Genomic DNA, 19,777 nt, shown 5'->3' with positions numbered 1-19,777 from the left:
TTCGGAGCCATTTAAAGCGCTCCCAGTTACTGCAGATCAGGGATCAAAACCTGACATCAGCGTCAGGACGCTTAGAATACTTTTTCTTTATTTGTTCATAGGATGTGGGCGTCTCTGGCGAGGCCGGCATTTATTGCCCATCCCGAATTGCCCTTGAGAAGGTGGTGGTGTGCCGCCTTCTTGAACCGCTGCAGTCCGTGTGGTGAAGGTTCTCCCACAGTGCGACTGAGTAACAGACAAAGCACCGGTGGGCGCGCCGGTTGCAGGAGAGCTGGTTGGCGGTGACATCGATGCTGTGAGTGAGACCAGACCGTTTCTATGTTTCCACAAACAATGTCCCATCCTTTGTTTCTGGAAAAGTAACACTGATAGTGGACAATTGCATTTCTGTGGCTGCAACATGTAACTTTGGCAAGGTGACACGCTGCTTTAGTGTATCTTGCAAGAAAACAGACCAGACGGTCTCCGTGGCGCAATTGGTTAGCGCGTTCGGCTGTTAACCGAAAGGTTGGTGGTTCAAGCCCACCCGGAGACGAAAATTGCACCTTTTTCTTCCCACTTTTGGATTCATTGCCTCATTCTGATCGCCCTGAAGCCGGTGCCAAGTTTTGATTCCTGATCTGCAGTAAATGGGAGCACTTTAAATGGCTCCGATCTCTTCATCTCATTTCAAGTTTTCTAATGTGTGATTTGGCTGCAAGAAAACACTCTGTGAACAATGTCATCTGAGCATGCCTGATTCGCCATAATTTACACTGCGGTCGGATATCAGGCACATGAAAAAAACAGTGAAATGTTTGTTTCGGCGCGATGCTCTGGGATTCCCTGCCTGACCATCGCCACCGATCCTTCTCTGCAGCCTTCCGAAATACAGCGCAGGAAATGGATCCCTGTGAAATGAGCTCCTGGACAGTAATACGGAAATTAGTTAGGGTGAGGGGTTATATCCCTAACACGAGGCTGGAGCTGTCAGGTGTCCGTAGTGCAGTGGTTATCACGTTCGCCGAACACGCGAAAAGTTCCTGGTTCGAAACCGAGCGAAAATATTTTGAAACCTTGTCCCCATGAAAAGTGATGAAACACTGAACGATTCACATTGCTGAACAAAGTCCATTTCCCCCCAGCCCTGTTCATGCAGTCCGCTGAGAGCAGGCGATGAATGCCAGCGTGATATTGGGGGTGAAGGCTGCTTCCAATGCTGTCTCATTACCGGTGGGATCTGGCGGAGAATTGATCAGCCCGATCTGTTCAACCAATATCTGAAACGGTGTTTGAGAAACATTCAAAAAATGTAATAACATCCAGGATCATGTCTTCAGAGTGCGTGGCGCAAAGGTCTGACTCCGGATTAAAAGGCTGGTTAACTTGCTTCTGATTTCTGAAATGTACTTGTCCATCCTTCAGAGGTCATGGGAAATATGTTTTTTGCCTTTCGAAAAAAGACGCGAAAGTTAGAGACATGTTTTGTTTTCAACACGGCTGGTGAAATGGCCGGACTATCATAAATTCGGAGTCGCCGTTGAAACATTTAAAGGCGACTACCTAAAAATCACTTAGTGCAAATTTAAAATCACGGTTCCTATTTATTTCGGTCTGAAAGAAATAACGATAAACGTGTCAGTCAGTGCCCGCGGTGAGACGGTGATGAACCTGTTTGCTGCGAAGTTCACCGCTGGGCTAAAGTTGACGCCGTTTAACGGACGCGAGCCCACTCAATGTGAAGGATGAGCTCATAACCAACAGGTCCCGTCAACGTCAAACACCTCCTTTCTTGTTCAATCGAGGGAGCAGAGGCGTGTATATCATCAGACGCCAGCAACTTTAAGAAATGGAACAGATAAAGGCACAGATGCAAGTTCCAAATCTTTTCAATGCAAAGTTATTTCACTTTATTTAAAGTGCCGTGAGGCTGAAACGGGTCCCAGATGATTTGCGTTCACTCGTGACTTGTTTTCCAGTGTTGGTCCGTCAGGTTTGCAATTCAATTTGTATTGGATATTGAAGATATTTCAGGATGATTGCACAACATACCATGTGTAAAGCAACCATCTTGATAACTTCAATCATCACACACTCTACATCGACGCTGCAGAGGCCCCAGCACCCCTTTCAATATTGTTTTTCTTAACTCACAGTTTTCAAAAGGGAATTGGATGAACGCTTGGATGGAAACATTTTCAGGGTTATGGGGAAACAGCTTGCGAGTGGGACTAACTGGACAGCTCTTTCAGAGAGCTGGCACTGGCACGATGGGCCGAATGGCGCTATCTTATTCTATGATTCTATTAATAGATCAATTTCCGCCTTTCACTGAGCCTCCCTAAATGGAGCGCAGTAATCGTGTCCCTGTGAAATAAGCTCCTGAACAGTAATACGGAAATTAGCGTGGCTGAGCGGTTTGAAACTCTGGTTAGGCTCCTAACTGGAAATTTCCTCTCGAAGATTGATTAGTTTATCAATTATCTCCTCCCTTTCGATCTTAAATGTCTTTACATATCTTTTTGATCTCTTCTTCTACTGTCACGCCCACAATACCAGTCTCCCTGGTAAATACTGAAGCAAAGTGATTATTTAATATTTCTGCAATTTCGCTGTCATTGCCTGTGAGTTTGTCGTGTGTATCCCTGAGTGGCCCTATTCCTATCCTAAACTTTCTTTGGCTGTTGATGTGTCTCGAATACTTTGCTTTTTTTGATATTCCTTTTTTGCCTTTCTAATAGTTCTTTAGACTTCTTTCCCAGTCTTTTCACATTCCCCTCTCTCCTTTATTGTCTCGTGTGGGCCTTTTTCTTCAGTTTCAATGTTGTCCTTATTTCTTTATTCATCCCTGGTGTGTCATTTCTGGCTGGTTTGTTCTTGCTTTTTAGTGGGATATATTTCTCCTGGACTTTATTGATCACCGTTTTAAATGTTTCCCACAGCTATTCTATTTCTTTGTCCAGGTCATTAATATGTCAAACATTTCACCGTTCGAAACTTCTCAAGTCACATATCCATGACAAAGACAGTTGCTTTTGTGGGAGGAGCAAATCAACTTGGCAGAAAAATCAGCTGCAGCCCAATCCACAAATAAAATATTTCCACGAAGTCGCATAAATAAGCACTGTCAGAAGGAGAATTCGAACCCACGCCTCGAGAAAAGACCGTGTCCTCAACGGAGCGCTTCACACCACTCGGCCATCAAGACTACTGAATTTATTTTTGATTCTGCATCATTTCTGCACTGTTGGCCAGTGAAAACAGCATCAAAGTTTAAAAGGGTGCACGCCCAACGTGGGGTTCGAACCCACGATCCTGAGATTAAGAATCTCATGCGCTGCCGACTGAGCTAGCCGGGCCTGAGTGCTTTCAACCGCCTTATCTGTTATTGCAGCAAGCAGGAGAAAGACTCCATTTCAAATTATTGGAATCAATTCTGAGGGACAGGATAAACTGTCACTTGGAAAGACACGGACGAATCAAGGACAGTCAGCATGGATTTGTTGAGGGGAGTTCGTGTCTGACTGACCTGATTGAATTTTTCGAGGAGGTGACAAGGAGGATCGATGAGGGTCGCGCAATTGATGTTGTCTGCATGGATTTCGCAAGGCTTTTGAAAAGTTCCCACATGGCAGATTGGTCAAAAAAGTAAAGGCCCGTGGGATCCAAGGGAATGTGGCTTGTTGGATCCAGAATTGGCTCAGTGACAGAAAGCAAAGGGTAATAGTCAACGGATGTTTTTGTGGCTGGAAGGCTGTTTCCAGTGGGGTGCCGCAGGGCTCGGTACATGGTCCTTTGCATTTTCTGGTATACATAAACGATTTGGACTCAAAAGTAGGGGGCATGAATGAGAAATTTGCGGGTGACACAAAAATAGGCCGTGTGGTTGATAGCGAGGAGGAAAGTTGCAGACTGTGGGGGTTCAGGCAATTTTCTGATAACAAGGCACTCAATCTATCTCTGAACGAATTTTGAACGAATACGTGTGTTTGACCCGGCACAGGCAGGATGGGCCGATTGATCTCCTCTTGTGGACCAACATAATACGATGATACTAAGTGTTATCAGACGGAAAAGCAACACATTCCAAATAAGAGCAGAGAGAGGAGACCAGTCTAACACCATAATAGCACGGTGAGATATTGTATTTGAGAAGGAAGAGGAGGAATAGTTTATCATGTTGGTAGTCACGTCGGGTATCATTTGTGACTTTGGTAAGGACCATTTCATGCTGCGACAGGGGCGGAAACCGAATTGGAGAGATTCAGCCCGGGCGCGGCCCCATCGTGCGCGATGAGACGGAAGAGGGCGGGGGGAAGTGTCAGAGCTGGGGCTCACCGGTGGAAGCAGCTTAAAAGTTTAAAACGGTACTCGCCCAACGTGAGGCTCAAACCCACTACCCTGAGAGTTTTTAAAGAAAAGGGGGAGCAGCCACTGTCTGTATCTCTTGCTGTGCTCAGAACAACACATTCCTAGTGCGAGCAGAGAGAGGACACCATTCAGTTGCCCATTATGTTTAGTTACATGGCATCGGTTTCCGTAGTGTAGCGGTTATCAGGTTCGCTTTACACGCAAAAGGTCCCTGATTTGATAGCGGGTGGGAACATTATGTTGGAATTTGGTCTCTATCAACATCCAGATCGAGTTTATTCTCCGACCAAAAAGAGAGACAGTGGCTGTTCCCTGATTCTTTGGAAGCTGCATCTTTTACTTCATTAAACAGATAACTTTGAGTGAGAGAAAACTGATCCACAGTGACGCTCATTTCAAGTTTTATTCCCTTTTAATCTGGAAGGATACATTGGCTTTGGACAGAGTGGCTTTTGAAAGGAGTTGTCGGGTGGGATCGACAAACCTTTTCCGCTGGTGGGGGACAAGGGAATACGAACCAACCATTGACCAAGTTCTCCCGAATTATCCGGTTCAATGAGAAACCGACCAACAAAAGCCCTTTCATTGACCGTGGAGGTTCAGACAATTTTCTGATAACAAAGCGCTCAATCTATTTCTCTTGTCTACGTCCCGATGTTTCCGGATACTGTCTGCATCTCTGCCCTGTTTTTATCTCACTATGTGTCCACCTGCAGGGTGGTTTTTGAACGAAGACGTGTGTTTATCATCTGTTCGATACAAAGTCAGTGCGATTTGACGTGTTGTTACTCAAAGGTGCACTTGCCCTGCTGGTGAGCAGAGCCAAGTGCTCGAGCAAAACAGACGTTTTCGGGCAGACACGCAAAATTTTCCTGTTGAAGAAAGGAAAGGAGGTCTCCTGTGCCTCAGCGCCAACATGTTGAGCTTTTGGCTGTCTGTAAAGTAAAGAAAACGGCCTTGAGCTAATTTCTGCTCACTCCAAAAACACGTTCGCTAGTTCCAACCAGAATCCTAAGGATGACTTTTATCTGTTAATTGTATTGCAGTCCTCCGCTGCACCAGCTGAACGATCGAAGGGAAGCAGCAAAGATTGCTCTCTTTGGTAAATGTTCACTGTGCGCCTTTTGACACTCCAGGACTCGTGGAGTCACATGTGCATGACCGAGACTGACTCGGTTCCTGCTGATAGCGCATCGTTGTGGGAGTGTGAGCTGCTACTTTCTCTGCACACCCGAGGCGAATGCAGCAGTGGATACCGTGTCTAATGACAAATCAGAAGATTGTCTGGTCAACTCCAACCTGACTGGATTTTTTTTGCAAACTGTCCATTACTTTATGACTTTTGATAGCTTGCAAACCGACCTAATTGGTAGTGCTGCCTGGCAGTCTCCACCGTTCGTGCGCTCTTAATACAGCAGGGAGTGCATTAGTTTTATTCACCTTGAAACCCTGAGTTCAATCCACAGAAAAGATATCAGGACCCGTGAAGCTTTTTTGCATGTCTCACTTCATCTTTCCATCTTTGCGAAACACGAAAATCAAAAACTTTTGCTTACTGCAGCACATCAAAAGATTTATTACCCCTTGACCTCTCTTTATCGAAGCTTCGGATTCACGTGGGTGATGGATTTGCTGAAAACTGACACCATTTTTGTTTCGGGATAATTCCCCAAGGTAAAAAAGTGAGTGGAGAATGCGGGCAACGATCCCGCGACTTCTCGTTCTAACATTTGAGCTAATTCCCCAGTTGCGGGAGACCAATTGCCCTTCACAATAGTCGCTTTACACTCGCCTCCAAGCAGCGCCACGAATTGCCACCTCCCTGAATTTTTTCAATACTTTGCTCCAATCCGCGGTATCGAGTGTTCGCAATTGAGCAACCGCAGAACGGGAAGGCACAGTAATCGTGAATGATGCCGAGAAGAGCCCGAGCCTGCGGAACGCAGACGAGGTCATCGGAAAAGAACAGCAGCCCGAGCTTGAGGAAACAGCGAGAGCTCTGTCTGTCGGTCTGACTGACTGATGGAAGGCTGATTTGCCTGAAAGTGAGTGCGGTTTGACGTGTTGTTATTCAAAGACACTCCCTGCTGCTGAGCAGAGGCAAGTGCTCGAGCAAAACAGCCGTTTTCGGGCAGACTCAAAAAGCTTTCAGGTTTAAGAAAGGAAAGGAGGTCTCCTGTGCCTCAGCGCCAACATGTTAAGCTGTGGGCTGTCTGTAAAGTAAAGAAAACGGCCTTGAGCTAATTTCTGCTTCCTCCAAAAGCACGTTCGCTCGTTCCAACCAAAAACCTAAGGATGACTTTTATCTGTTAATTGTATTGCAGTCCTCCGCTGTACCAGCTGAACGATCGAAGGGAAGCAGCCAAGATTGCTCTCTTTGGTCAATATTCACTGTGCGCTTTTTGACACTCCCGGACTCGTGGAGTCACGTGTGCATGACCGAGACTGACTCATTTCCTGCTCAGACCGCAGCGCTGTGGTAGTATGAGCTGCTACTTTCTCTGCACACCCGAGACCAGTGGAGCAGTGGATATCGTGTCTAATGACAAATCAGAAGATTGTCTGGACAACTCCTACCTGACTGGATTGTTTTTGCCAACTGTCCATTACTTTATGACTTTAGTTAGCTTGCAAACTAACCTAATCGGCAGTGCTGCCTGGCCGTCTCCACCGTTCATGCGCTTTTCACAGAGCAGGGAGTGCATTAGTTTTATTAACTTTGTAAATCCTGAGTTCAATCCACAGAAAAGATATCAGGACCTGTGAACCTTTTTTCCATGCCTCACTTCATCTTTCCATCTTTGCTAAAAACCAAAATCAAAAACTTTTGCTCAATGCAGCACACCAAAAGCTTTGCTGCTCCTTGACCTCCATTCATCGAAGCTGAGGATTGACGTGGGTTCTGGATTTGCTGAGAACTGACACCATTTTCGTTTCGGGTCAATTCCCCAAGGTAAAAAAATGAGTGGAGAATGCGGGCATCGATCCCGCGACTTCTCGTTCTAACATTTGAGCTAATTCCCCAGTTGCGGGAGACCAATTGCCCTTCACAATAGTCGCTTCACACTCGCCTCCAAGCAGCGCCACGAATTGCCACCTCCCTGAATTTTTTCAATACTTTGCTCCAATCCGCGGTATCGAGTGTTCGCAATTGAGCAACCGCAGAACGGGAAGGCACAGTAATCGTGAATGATGCCGAGAAGAGCCCGAGCCTGCGGAACGCAGACGAGGTCATCGGAAAAGAACAGCAGCCCGAGCTTGAGGAAACAGCGAGAGCTCTGTCTGTCGGTCTGACTGACTGATGGAAGGCTGATTTGCCTGAAAGTGAGTGCGGTTTGACGTGTTGTTATTCAAAGACACTCCCTGCTGCTGAGCAGAGGCAAGTGCTCGAGCAAAACAGCCGTTTTCGGGCAGACTCAAAAAGCTTTCAGGTTTAAGAAAGGAAAGGAGGTCTCCTGTGCCTCAGCGCCAACATGTTAAGCTGTGGGCTGTCTGTAAAGTAAAGAAAACGGCCTTGAGCTAATTTCTGCTTCCTCCAAAAGCACGTTCGCTCGTTCCAACCAGAAACCTAAGGATGACTTTTATCTGTTAATTGTATTCCAGTCCTCCGCTGTACCAGCTGAACGATCGAAGGGAAGCAGCCAAGATTGCTCTCTTTGGTCAATATTCACTGTGCGCTTTTTGACACTCCCGGACTCGTGGAGTCACGTGTGCATGACCGAGACTGACTCATTTCCTGCTCAGACCGCAGCGCTGTGGCAGTGTGAGCTGCTACTTTCTCTGCACACCCGAGACCAGTGGAGCAGTGGATATCGTGTCTAATGACAAATCAGAAGATTGTCTGGACAACTCCTACCTGACTGGATTGTTTTTGCCAACTGTCCATTACTTTATGACTTTAGTTAGCTTGCAAACTAACCTAATCGGCAGTGCTGCCTGGCCGTCTCCACCGTTCATGCGCTTTTCACAGAGCAGGGAGTGCATTAGTTTTATTAACTTTGTAAATCCTGAGTTCAATCCACAGAAAAGATATCAGGACCTGTGAACCTTTTTTCCATGCCTCACTTCATCTTTCCATCTTTGCTAAAAACCAAAATCAAAAACTTTTGCTCAATGCAGCACACCAAAAGCTTTGCTGCTCCTTGACCTCCATTCATCGAAGCTGAGGATTGACGTGGGTTCTGGATTTGCTGAAAACTGACACCATTTTCGTTTCGGGACAATTCCCCAAGGTAAAAAAATGAGTGGAGAATGCGGGCATCGGTCCCGATACTTCTCACATGCTAAGTGAGCGCTCTACCATTTGAGCTAATTCCCCTGCTTGACGCGTCCAATTGCCCTTCGCAATAGTCGCTTCACACTCGCCTGCAAGCAGCGCCACGAATTGCCACCTCCCTGAATTTTTTCAATCCTTTGCTCCAATCCGCGGTATCGAGTATTCGCAAGTGAGCAACAGCAGAACGGGAAGGCACAGTAATCGTGAATGATGCTGAGAAGAGCCCGAGCCTGCGGAACGCAGACGAGGTCATCGGAAAAGAACAGCAGCCCGAGCTTGAGGAAACAGCGAGAGCTCTGTCTGTCTGTCGGTCTGACTGACTGATGGAAGGCTGATTTGCCTGAAAGTGAGTGCGGTTTGGCGTGTTGTTACTCAAAGATACGCCCTGCTGGTGAGCAGAGGCAAGTGCTCGAGCAAAACAGCCGTTTTCTGGCAGACACAAAAAGCTTTTGGTTTCAGAAAGGAAAGGAGGTCTCCTGTGCCTCAGCGCCAACATGTTAAGCTGTAGGCTGTCTGTAAAATAAAGAAAACGGCCTTGAGCTAATTTCTGCTTACTCCAAAAGCACGTTCGCTCGTTCCAACCAGAAAGCTAAGGATGACTTTTATCTGTTAATACTATTACAGTCCTCCGCTGTACCAGCTGAACGATCGAAGGGAAGCAGCAAAGATTGCTCTCTTTGGTAAATGTTCACTGTGCGCCTTTCGACACTCCAGGACTCGTGGAGTCACATGTGCATGACCGAGACTGACTCGGTTCCCGCTCATAGCGCATCGTTGTGGCAGTGTGAGCTGCTACTTTCTCTGCACACCCGAGGCGAATGCAGCAGTGGATACCGTGTCTAATGAAAAATCAGAAGATTGTCTGGTCAACTCCAACCTGACTGCATTGTTTTTGCGAACTGTCCATTACCTTATGACTTTTGATAGCTTGCAAACTGACTTAATTGGAAGTGCTGCCTGGCAGTCTCCACCGTTCGTGCGCTTTTAACACAGCAGGAAATGCATTAGGTTTATTCACTTTGTGAATCCTGAGTTCAATCCACAAAAAAGATACCAGGACCCATGAAGCTTTTTTCCATGTCTCACTTCATCTTTCCATCTTTGCGAAACAGGAAAATCAAAAACTTTAGCTTACTGCAGCACACCAAAAGATTTATTACCCCTTGACCTCTCTTTATCGAAGCTTAGGATTCACGTGGGTTATGGATTTGCTGAAAACTGACACCCTTTTTGTTTCGGGACAATTCCCCAAGGTCAAAAAGTGAATGGAGAATACGGGCATCGATCCCGCTACTTCTCGCATGCGAAGCGAGCACTCTACCATTTGAGCTAATTCCCCAATTGCGGCCGTGACTTTGCCCTTCACAATAATCGCTTAACATTCGTCTCCAGGCAGCGACGCGAATTGCCCCCTCCCTGAATGCATTCAATACTTTGCTCCAATCCGCGGTATCGAGTGTTCGCAATTGAGCAACAGCAGAACGGGAAGGCACAGTCATCGTGAATGATGCTGAGAAGAGCCCGAGCCTGCGGAAGGCATACGAGGTCATCGGAAAAGAACAGCCGCCCGAGTTTGAGGAAACAGTGAGAGCTCTGTCTGACTGACTGATGGAAGGCTTATTTGCCTGAAAGTGAGTGCGGTTTGACGTGTTGTTATTCAAAGGCACTCCCTGCTGGTGAGCAGAAGCAAGTGCTCGAGCAAAACGGCCGTTTTCGGGGAGGCACAAAAAGCTTTCAGGTTTCAGAAAGGAAAGGAGGTCTCCTGTGCCTCAGCGCCAACATGTTAAGCTTTTGGCTGTCTGTAAAGTAAAGAAAACGTCCTTGAGCTAATTTCTGCTCACTCCAAAAGCACGTTCGCTCGTTCCAACCAGAAACCTAAGGATGACTTTTCTCTGTTAATTGTATTGCAGTCCTCCGCTGTACCAGCTGAACGATCGAAGGGAAGCAGCAAAGATTGCTCTCTTTGGTCAATATTCACTGTGCGCCTTTTGACACTCCCGGACTCGTGGAGTCACATGTGCATGACCGAGACTGACTCGGTTCCTGCTCATGCCGCAGCGCTGTGGGAATGTGAGCTGTTACTTTCTCTGCACACCCGAGACCAGTGGAGCAGTGGATATTGTGTCTAATGACAAATCAGAAGATTGTCTGATCTACTCCTACCTGACTGGATAGTTTTTGCAAACTGCCCATTACTTTATGACTTTAGAAAGCTTTCAAACTGACCTAATTGGCAGTGCTGCCTGGCAGTCTCCACCGTTCGTGCGCTTTTAACACAGCAGAGAGTGCATTAGTTTTATTAACTTTGTAAATCCTGAGTTCAATCCACAGAAAAGATATCAGGACCTGTGAAGCTTTTTTTCCATATCTCACTTCATCTTTCCATCTTTGCTGAACACCAAAATTAAACACTTTTGCTTACTGCAGCACACCAAAAGATTTACTGCCCCTTGACCTCTCTTTGTCGAAGCTTCGGATTCACGTGGTTTCTGGATTTGCTGAAAACTGACACCATTTTTGTTTCGGGACATTTCCCCAAGGTAAAAATGTGAGTGGAGAATGCGGGCATCGATTCCGCTATTTCTTGCATGCTAAGCAAGCGATCTACCATTTGAGCTAATTCCCCAGTTGCGGTGGTAAAATTGCCCTTCACAATGGTCGCTTCACACTCGCCTCCAGGCAGCGCCACGAATTGCCCCCTCCCTGAATATATTCAATACTTTGCTCCAATCCGCGGTATCGAGTTTTTGCAAGTGAGTAGCAGCAGAACGGGAAGGCACAGTAATCGAGAAAGATGCCGAGAAGAGCCCTGAGCCTGCGGAAGGCAGATGTGGTCACCGGAAAGCATCTGCACCCCAACCCCCGCCACGAGCTTGGAGGAGCAGCGAGAGCCCTGTCTGTCTGTCTGACTGACTGACTGAGAGAAGTCTTTTTTGCCTGAAAGTGAGTGCGGTTTGACGTGATGCTACTCAAAGGCACGCCCTGCTGGTGAGCAGAGGCAAATGCTGGAGCAAAACTGTCGTGTTCGGGCAGATGCAGAAAGCTTTCAGGTTTGAGAAAGGAAAAGAGCTCTCCTGTGCCTCAGCACCAACATGTTAAGCTGTCGGCTGCCTGTAAATTTAAGAAAGCGGCCTTGAGCTAATTGCTGCTTACTCCAAAAGCACACGGTCTTCTTCAAGCCAGAATTAAACCAGCAACCTAAGGATGATTTTGCATTGTTTTCGACCACAGTCCTCTGCACTACCAGCTGAACGATCGAAGGGAAGCAGCAAAGATTGCTCTCTTTGGGGATTGTTCACTGTGAGCCTTTTGACACTTCCGGACTCGTGGAGTCACGTGGGCATGACCGAGACTGACTCGGTACCTGCTCATACCACAGGTATGTGGGAGTGTGAGCTGCTCCTTACTCTCCACTACCTGGGCCAGTGCAGCAATGGGTAACGTGTCTAACTACAGGTCAGAAGATTATAGGTTTGATTTCTAACTGGCTCGACGGTTTCTGCACACTTTTTTTTCACAAAATATACCTTATTTCATAAAATGTAAGAATCCACAGATTTCAAATTAAATATCACAATTTCAAAGCAATAAGATTCAAACTAATACAAAACAGATCGTACCCAATATGATCCCAATATTACAATTCAACCGCAGTACATATTTCACAATACATGGTGACCAATACAAGGTGGGATGGCCTTACACGTTTCCCTTTCCCCAGAGAGCCTTTGTGTAGGCGGCACCTCGCGTCCCGCAGCACGTACTCCTGGACCTTGGAGTGTGCAGGTCAGCAACACTCGGTCGTGGACAACTCCTTTAGATGGAAGGTCAGCAGGTTTCAGGCGGACCAAATGGCCTCCTTCACCGAGTTGATGGTCTTCCATCAGCAGTTGATATCTATCTTGGTGTGTGTCCCGGGGAAGAGCTCGTGGAGCACAGCGTCCTGTGTCACCGAGGTGTGGGAATGAACCGGGACAGATACCAACGCATCTCTCTCCACACTTCCCGCTTGAAGGGACAATCCATCAGGAGGTGGATGATGGTCTCGCCATGCTGCAGCCTCGAGGGCAGCTCAGAGTGGTGTGAGATTCCGGGCATGTTGGAAGGACTGCACTGGAAGGCCTTTCTCACCACCATCCAGGCCACATCCCGGTGCCTGTTGGTCAGTTCCGGCGATGAGACGTTCTGCCAAATGTCATCGGCCGTCCCGTCGATGAACTGCCCGATCGGATCCAGCCTGTCCTTTCCTTGTAGGACACACAGAACCTTCCCTGCCGACCACTGTCTGGGGGCTTTGTGATCAAAGGGTTTCCTCATCATGAACTTCTCCACCTGGGACGGGTGGTGGGCGATGGTCCAGCTGGACGGGACGTCCTGCATCTGCTCGGCCAGTGTGGAAATTGCGCTCACAGTGATTTTTCCGCAGACTCGGCCTCATCTCAGCATCATTCCTGATTACTGAGGCTTCCCGTTCTGCTGTTCTGGGGAATGAGGGGGTCAAGTGGAGCAAGTTTCAATGGGGGAACAGTTAGGGAACGGCAATCATAGTATCATGAGTTTTCGATTAGTTCTGGACAAGGACAGGAGCAATCTAAATATATTCATTGCAGGAGTGACAATTTCAGTGGGTTGAGATCGGATCTGGCCCGAGTAAATTGGAATCAAAGATTGGCAGGCAAAACTGTAATCGAACAATAGGTGGTCTTCAAAGACGAGATGGTTAGGGTACGTTCGAGGTACACTCCCACGAGGGGGAAAGGTAGTTCAACTAAAGCCAGATCTCCCTGGATGACAAAAGAGATAGAGGGTAAGATGAATCAGAGAAAGGGGGCGTATGACAGATGTCAGGTTGATAATACAAGTGAGAACCAGGCTGAATATCGAAATCTCAGAGGAGAAGTGAAAAAGGAAATAAGAAGGGCAAAGACATAATATGAGACTAGACGCGCAGCTCACAAAAAGGGAATCCCAAAGTCTTCGACAGGCATATCATTTAAACGGGTCGTAAAAAGTGGGATGAGACCGGTTTGGGACCAAAAAGGAGATCTACGCATGGTGGCAGAGGGCATGGCTGAGGTACTAAATGAGTCTGTCATTACCAAGGAAGAAGATGCTGCCAAACTCGCAGTAAAATGGGGAGCTGGTTCATCTATTGGATGGGCTAAAAATTGACAAAGAAGAGGTACCAGAAAGGCTGGCTATGCTTAAAATAGATAAGTCACCCGGTCCAGATGCGATGCATCCGAGGTTGCGGAAGGAAGTAAGGATGGCAATTGCTGAGGTACTGGCCATAATCTTCCAATCACCCTTAGATATGGAGGTGGTGCCATCGGACTGGAGAATTGCAAATGTTACACCATTGTTCAAAAAAGGGGGCAAGGATAAACCCGTCAACTACAGGCCAGTCAGTTTAACCTCGGTGGTGGGGAAGATTTTAGAAAAAATAATCAGGGACAAAATGAATAGCCACTTGGACAAGTGTGAGTTAATAAAGGGACTGATTGGATAGCCCTCTCAAAGAGCTGGCACAGGCACAGTGTGCAGAATGGCGTTCTCTTGTGCCGTACCTACTATGAAAATATGAAACTATGAACAAAACAACTTCAACAACTTCAACGTCATAAACCTGAAAAAGAATGGCAGCCAGTATGGCAGCAATCTTACTGAGGGACAAACTGGACATCTTACTGAGGTGCAAAGCGGCTATCTTACTGAGAGGCAAGGCGGCCATCTTACTGAGGGGCAAGGTAACCAAGTTACCGGCGGGCAAGGGGGCAATGTCATACAAATTGGCCGCCATGAAACTTAAACAAAATGGCCGCCCTGATCCTGAAACAAAATGACCACCAGGAAGGCAGCCATCTTACTGAGGGGCAAGGTGGAGCTTGTTATGATGAGAGAGACGGAGAGGGTTCATTTGCTGTTCCTGTTAAATCACTGTTGCACTATAGTTAAAGATACAATCTGAGTGAGACTGGCACTAGTTGGTGTTTAACACAAAGACAGTAGTGCAGTGAGGGAATTAAACACCAAAACGTGAACTTCTGCTGAAAAAAAAGGATTAACATTTGTTTTGTTTTTGAAGTAATGTTCACGGCGAAGGAGAGACCAGACAATCGTACGAAAGGTCCAATGAGCCATTTTGTGTAGAGAATGCAATTCTAGCTTCTATTAAATCAATCAGATTAAAATTGGACTCAATGTGAATGTGGTTCTGATCTGGGATTGTGTTTATTTCTCCAATATTATTTAAACTGAAACAATAACAGTATTTGTAACTGTAACAGAGCAGAAGATTACTGCGGGACCCTGTCACAAGTAACACAGCAAAGGGGGTAAGAGTACACTGTGATTTATCACAGAATCCAGCAGCTCACTAGGAACGTTACACATGGTACAGATGGAGGAGCGAAAAGGTGCAAAGTAATTTTACACTTCAATTTGGAGCAATGATTTTTATCTCCACAAGGTTTAATTTTATAATTAATTCAATGCGCTCTTTTTCCTGAAGAAACTTCAGGCACAAACCATGGCGTTATGAAGAAAACAATCATTTATCATTATTAATATACTAGAACATTTGAGATTATAATTTAAACAACACATTGGGTTTATGCCCGAATTAGAATTGCTTTAACACCAATGAAACAACACATTCTGAATTCCCAACATGCATAACCGTTTGGAAATCCAGTGTCTATCTTAGACTAAGCCCATAACGAACGTTTTATACTGATGGTTGGCTCAATCTTGCCGGGAAGATTCCGGGTATTTTGATGGAGACCGTTGTAGTGTAGCGTGACTTTCTCTGGCATCCAGGTCATCTACTTCACAGGCAATCTGTAAACCAGCATCGAGGCATCAAGCTGGGAGGTCGCGAGCAGTCATGAAGATTCCAGGAAGTGAAAGGTGAGATTGGACCAGTCGTGGTGGATCTGTGTCTCTCCCCACTCAACTTCTGCCCAGCTTTTAAATAAATTTTGAAGCAGAATCACACCTCTGGGACGGTGGCTTATCAACAATAGGTTCCGACAAATACAGCCCACGATTGATTGACACTTCACTTGTTTTCTCTCAGTGTCCACAACGTAACCTAGTTAAGTCGCCAGGAGTTCAAACCACTTCTAGCCCTCCTGGAATCGTTCTTGTTGCCATGGTGATCTATCCTCCGCTGTCTGATCTTTTGCAATGTGTCACTAACAAACCTTTAATCGTCCTTTTCCTTCAGACATGCTGAAGCAGATTTATTCTCAGGCCTTCGGTTATCAGTTCAATTTTTACTACACAGAGCAGCTGGGAAACTCCTGCAGTCAGTAATGGTCAGGGTCAGGTACACAAGACTGAGTGACTTTATTGTGCAGCCTGCAGGCATCACCCATCGAAATGTCAAAATTAAATCCACAAGAGTGTTACCCCAGAACAAACATGAACTCTCTGGCCTGCTTCATCTGCTGCTCTTCTGCTGGTCAGCACTCTCACACACTCCAGGCTGATTACACAGTTTGTTTAATGATTTCTGCGTTCTATTCTCATTCTTGTCTCTGCCTTCCTGTCACTATATATGTTTGTCCGTCTTTCATTATGTCTGTTCTCTGTTTTTATCGTTTAACTCTGTTGACATTCTGTGCGTTTTTCTATCTTGTTATTTCCACTTCTACTTCTATCAATTTGTGATTCTGTGTCAATGTCTTTCTCTCCCGTTGCATCCACGTCTGCTTGCTCTCTCTCATTATGCTTTCTTTCACGCTTTTTATCGCTCTTTATTTTTATCTCCTGCCTTACAAACTCTCTTTATTTCTCTCCTTCTCCTAGTAACTCTGTCTCTACCTCTCTTTGTTTCTATCTCTCTCGCTTTCATGTGAATCTCTCTTAATTTTCTGCGCTTTTGATTCATTATATTGCATTTGTCACCCTGTCTCTCTCTCCCGTTGTCGCCCCGTTTCTCTCTTTTCCTGCCGCTCTCTTTCTCTCTTTCTCACTCTCTTTGTCTGTTTCTCTGTCGTTGTTTCTCTCCCGGTCTCTCTCTTCCTCTCTCTGTCTCTCTCTTTTTCTTTGTCTCTGCTTCTCGCCCTCTGTCTCATTCTCGCTCTCTGTATCACTATCTGGCTCTCTCTCACTCTCTATCTCTGTGTATGTCTGTGTGTGTGTGTGTGTGCTTCTCTCCCTCTCTAAATCACCATCCCTCCCTCTCACTTCCTTTCCCTGTCGCTCCCTCTTTATCTATCTCTATGTCTTTCTCTCTCTCTCTCTCTCTCTTCCTCCCTCTCTCTCCCGTTCTCGCTCCCGATCTCTCTCCCTCTCCATTTATGTGGAGTGTCGCCCATTGTGATCAGGCCCACTGCAGCTACTTTTATTCCAAGCTTTGTAATTTATTTCAAGTCCAGCTGATCTCATTAGTGCCGTCAGTTCGAGCAAAAATGCATGTGTAGTCTGCAGAATAAATCCTGCCTCAAATGGTCAGATTTTAATAAAATATAATATTAGAAGCATATTTCAGATCATTTAATGGCTCTGTGCTGCTAATATAAAATGTATTTTCCGTCCCCCGGGAAGTGTAGGGGATGGAGTATGAAATGGGATTTATTTCTAGTGCTTGAAAACCTTCAGCTCTTTCTATGATTTCACTAATTTAACAATTAGATTGAGTGGGTATTTCACCGCGTTCTTCAGTTCCTCTCTGAATTTAGTCTGAGTCAGGACATAAATACACGTATTTGTGCAGGAACTGAGGAGCTGCAGCATCTTTGCTGTTTGATCTGTGAGATAAACAGGGTCGGTGAAGGAGTAATAAAACCGAATGTCTGCAATTCGCACATAAATGTTCAATGCAACCTTTGTCAGCCACAACAGTATAAAACTGCCCGATATACTGAAGAGTAAAATAATGGATTTCTTTCGGTTCTCCATCTCTGGATCACTCTGATTCTCTCCATTGCTGCGGCCCCGGAGTCCCCTGCGGACTCGACTGGACACTAAAATACACCTGACTGTCAGAACATTGAGCAGCAAAATCAGACAGAACGGGAGGCAAGGGGTTAAAATGACGTGAAACATGTCAAATGCGGTCCATGCCGGGGAAGTACGGAAGCTCGGTTTAACCTCACAAAACCAGGGAACATTATCGATTATATTGTAAGGTTCAAATGTAAAGTAAACTGGGAAACTCACCAAACAGCCCAGCACACTCACTGTTCCCAGAACCACAGCTGCCGTTCTCTCGGTGCAATATTTAGTTTTCAGCTTCTCACAACAAATGGCCACAAATCGATCAAAGGTGAAAGCGACTGTGAACCAGACAGAAACCCCCGTGGCTGCATTACTCAAGGAGGCAATAAAACTACACACGGGAGTAATGAGCAGGAATGAATCTCTGAAATAAATCATACCAATCCAATTCAATATCACACCAATGATAACGACCATGAGATCGGCCACTGCCATTCCCACCAGGTAGGCACTGATACATTTGGAGAGACCGCACTTTCCTCTGGACAGGATCACAATCGCCACCAAGTTAACTGTAAGAGAGAGAAAAGGAAGCAGAGAAATTATTGATCAGACCTGGAGCCAAAGCAGCAGATTGAGAGGATCTGGGGTGAAATTTCCAGCTTTGTTTCTGCATCGAATGGTGGAAAGTGATTGATTGACCTGGGCAGCGCTTTCGGGCAGAGAGATGTTTTTAAACACAATGATCAATAATGAATTGGGAGATGGATACAGAAAGTGAATAAAGTGAGCACCGGATCCACTGGAAGGGCTGAGTGAGGGCGCAGTGCCGGTGGGGAAGGGAGAAGGGGTTTTACACACCGGGAATCCAGCGGATTAAAGCCGGATTTGGCTTCCAGACTGACGGGAAAGAGGGGGAAGGGTGGGGAATGTGAGGGGACAGGGTGAGGTTCAGCTGGTTTATTTTTCTGGGTTAAGAGAGCCGACAGTGGCTGGCACGAAATGGGAATGCAGCTGGAGACCGAGCCAGTGAGTGAGATTGGGAGGGAGACAAGGAAAAGGACATGTAGGAGCTGGGGTGGAGTCAGGAGCAGATGGTTTGGGAAAGCGAACAAATTGAAGCAACGGATGAGGAGACAGAGGATTCAATGCAGTGGGATGAGAGGCTGGGATTCACAGGGAGAGACTGCAGCAGAGTGTTAGAGGAAATCTCATCTCTTGGTCCCACTAACACAATCCAACTAATACATTCAAATGTTCATTTCTGTGGATATTGATGTCAGGGAACCTGTGCAGTTGTAAAATGTGTACAATAAATTTACTTTGTAATTCACTTGAAATTAAATTTAAAACTTTTAATTAAATCAACCTCGTTGTTTATTGAATTCACCTCACTTTAACGTACTGTATCCGAACAATTCATTACGATCAAGACATTTCTGATTATATTTTTTTCAGCAAATTTTAATTATATTTAGTGTTAAGTTGGAAAACAAGGAACATTCACAAAAACAGACTGAGGACCTGACAGGGATATAAACATGAGGAGCGAGTCCCACAATAAAAACTCACCCAATCTGACCATACAACAATAACACAGTCAAGTCATATTTTCTATGTTTAATTGTACTTGAAGTTTCAGCAGTTCATGCTAATGAATTATTCACACCACAGCCTCTCGCTTTCCCTCTCAGTCGCCCTCTCTATCACTCACTCTACTCTCTTTCTCAAGTCCATTTTCATATCCGATTGAATCCTATCATCCTGTGCCTGCATTCTGTTCACCAGCCCCGTGTTCCACCGATCCTATTCTCAATCTTAGTTTGTTAAATAGTGAAGCCTCTGTGGAATAGTTTAATATTTCTACAGATCATCCAAGTCTCCACCTGTTCACCTACACTGTTCACTTCATCTACAAATCATGGAATAAACAGAATCGAATCCCTCTCCCAGGCAGATCTCACAATAATTGAGATTCCTTCTCCTGTAATTATAGGGTATAGGGATAGATGGCGGGATTGTTCAATTTATAAAACGCCAACATCACACTTATAAACTACAGGTACATAGAAGGGCTCCTGATTCCAACAGGGACAGTGCAAATTGAGACCAGAAAACATCGAAACATTTCATTTTACAGTGAAGTCCAGTGACAGTCAGTGAATTCATCCACAGTGAATCAGAGAAGGAGTTGTGAAAGAGTCA

At 45.8% G+C, this 19,777-nt stretch overlaps 2 non-coding genes across 2 annotated transcripts; one reads left to right on the top strand and one right to left on the bottom strand.

The window, feature by feature from the left end:
• Nucleotides 1–461: 461 nt before the first annotated feature.
• trnan-guu (transfer RNA asparagine (anticodon GUU)) lies at nucleotides 462–535 on the top strand. Its single transcript has one exon. It is a non-coding gene; the product is annotated as a tRNA-Asn (tRNA).
• A 2,730-nt stretch (nucleotides 536–3,265) lies between these two features.
• Nucleotides 3,266–3,338, bottom strand: trnak-cuu (transfer RNA lysine (anticodon CUU)). Its single transcript has one exon. It is a non-coding gene; the product is annotated as a tRNA-Lys (tRNA).
• Between the last annotated feature and the right edge of the window lie 16,439 nt (nucleotides 3,339–19,777).

The sequence above is a fragment of the Heptranchias perlo genome, unplaced genomic scaffold (assembly GCF_035084215.1).
Source record: "Heptranchias perlo isolate sHepPer1 unplaced genomic scaffold, sHepPer1.hap1 HAP1_SCAFFOLD_63, whole genome shotgun sequence".
NCBI lineage: Eukaryota > Metazoa > Chordata > Chondrichthyes > Hexanchiformes > Hexanchidae > Heptranchias > Heptranchias perlo.
Note: the sequence above shows the minus strand (reverse complement) of the source record. Positions and strands in the feature narration are given on the sequence as shown.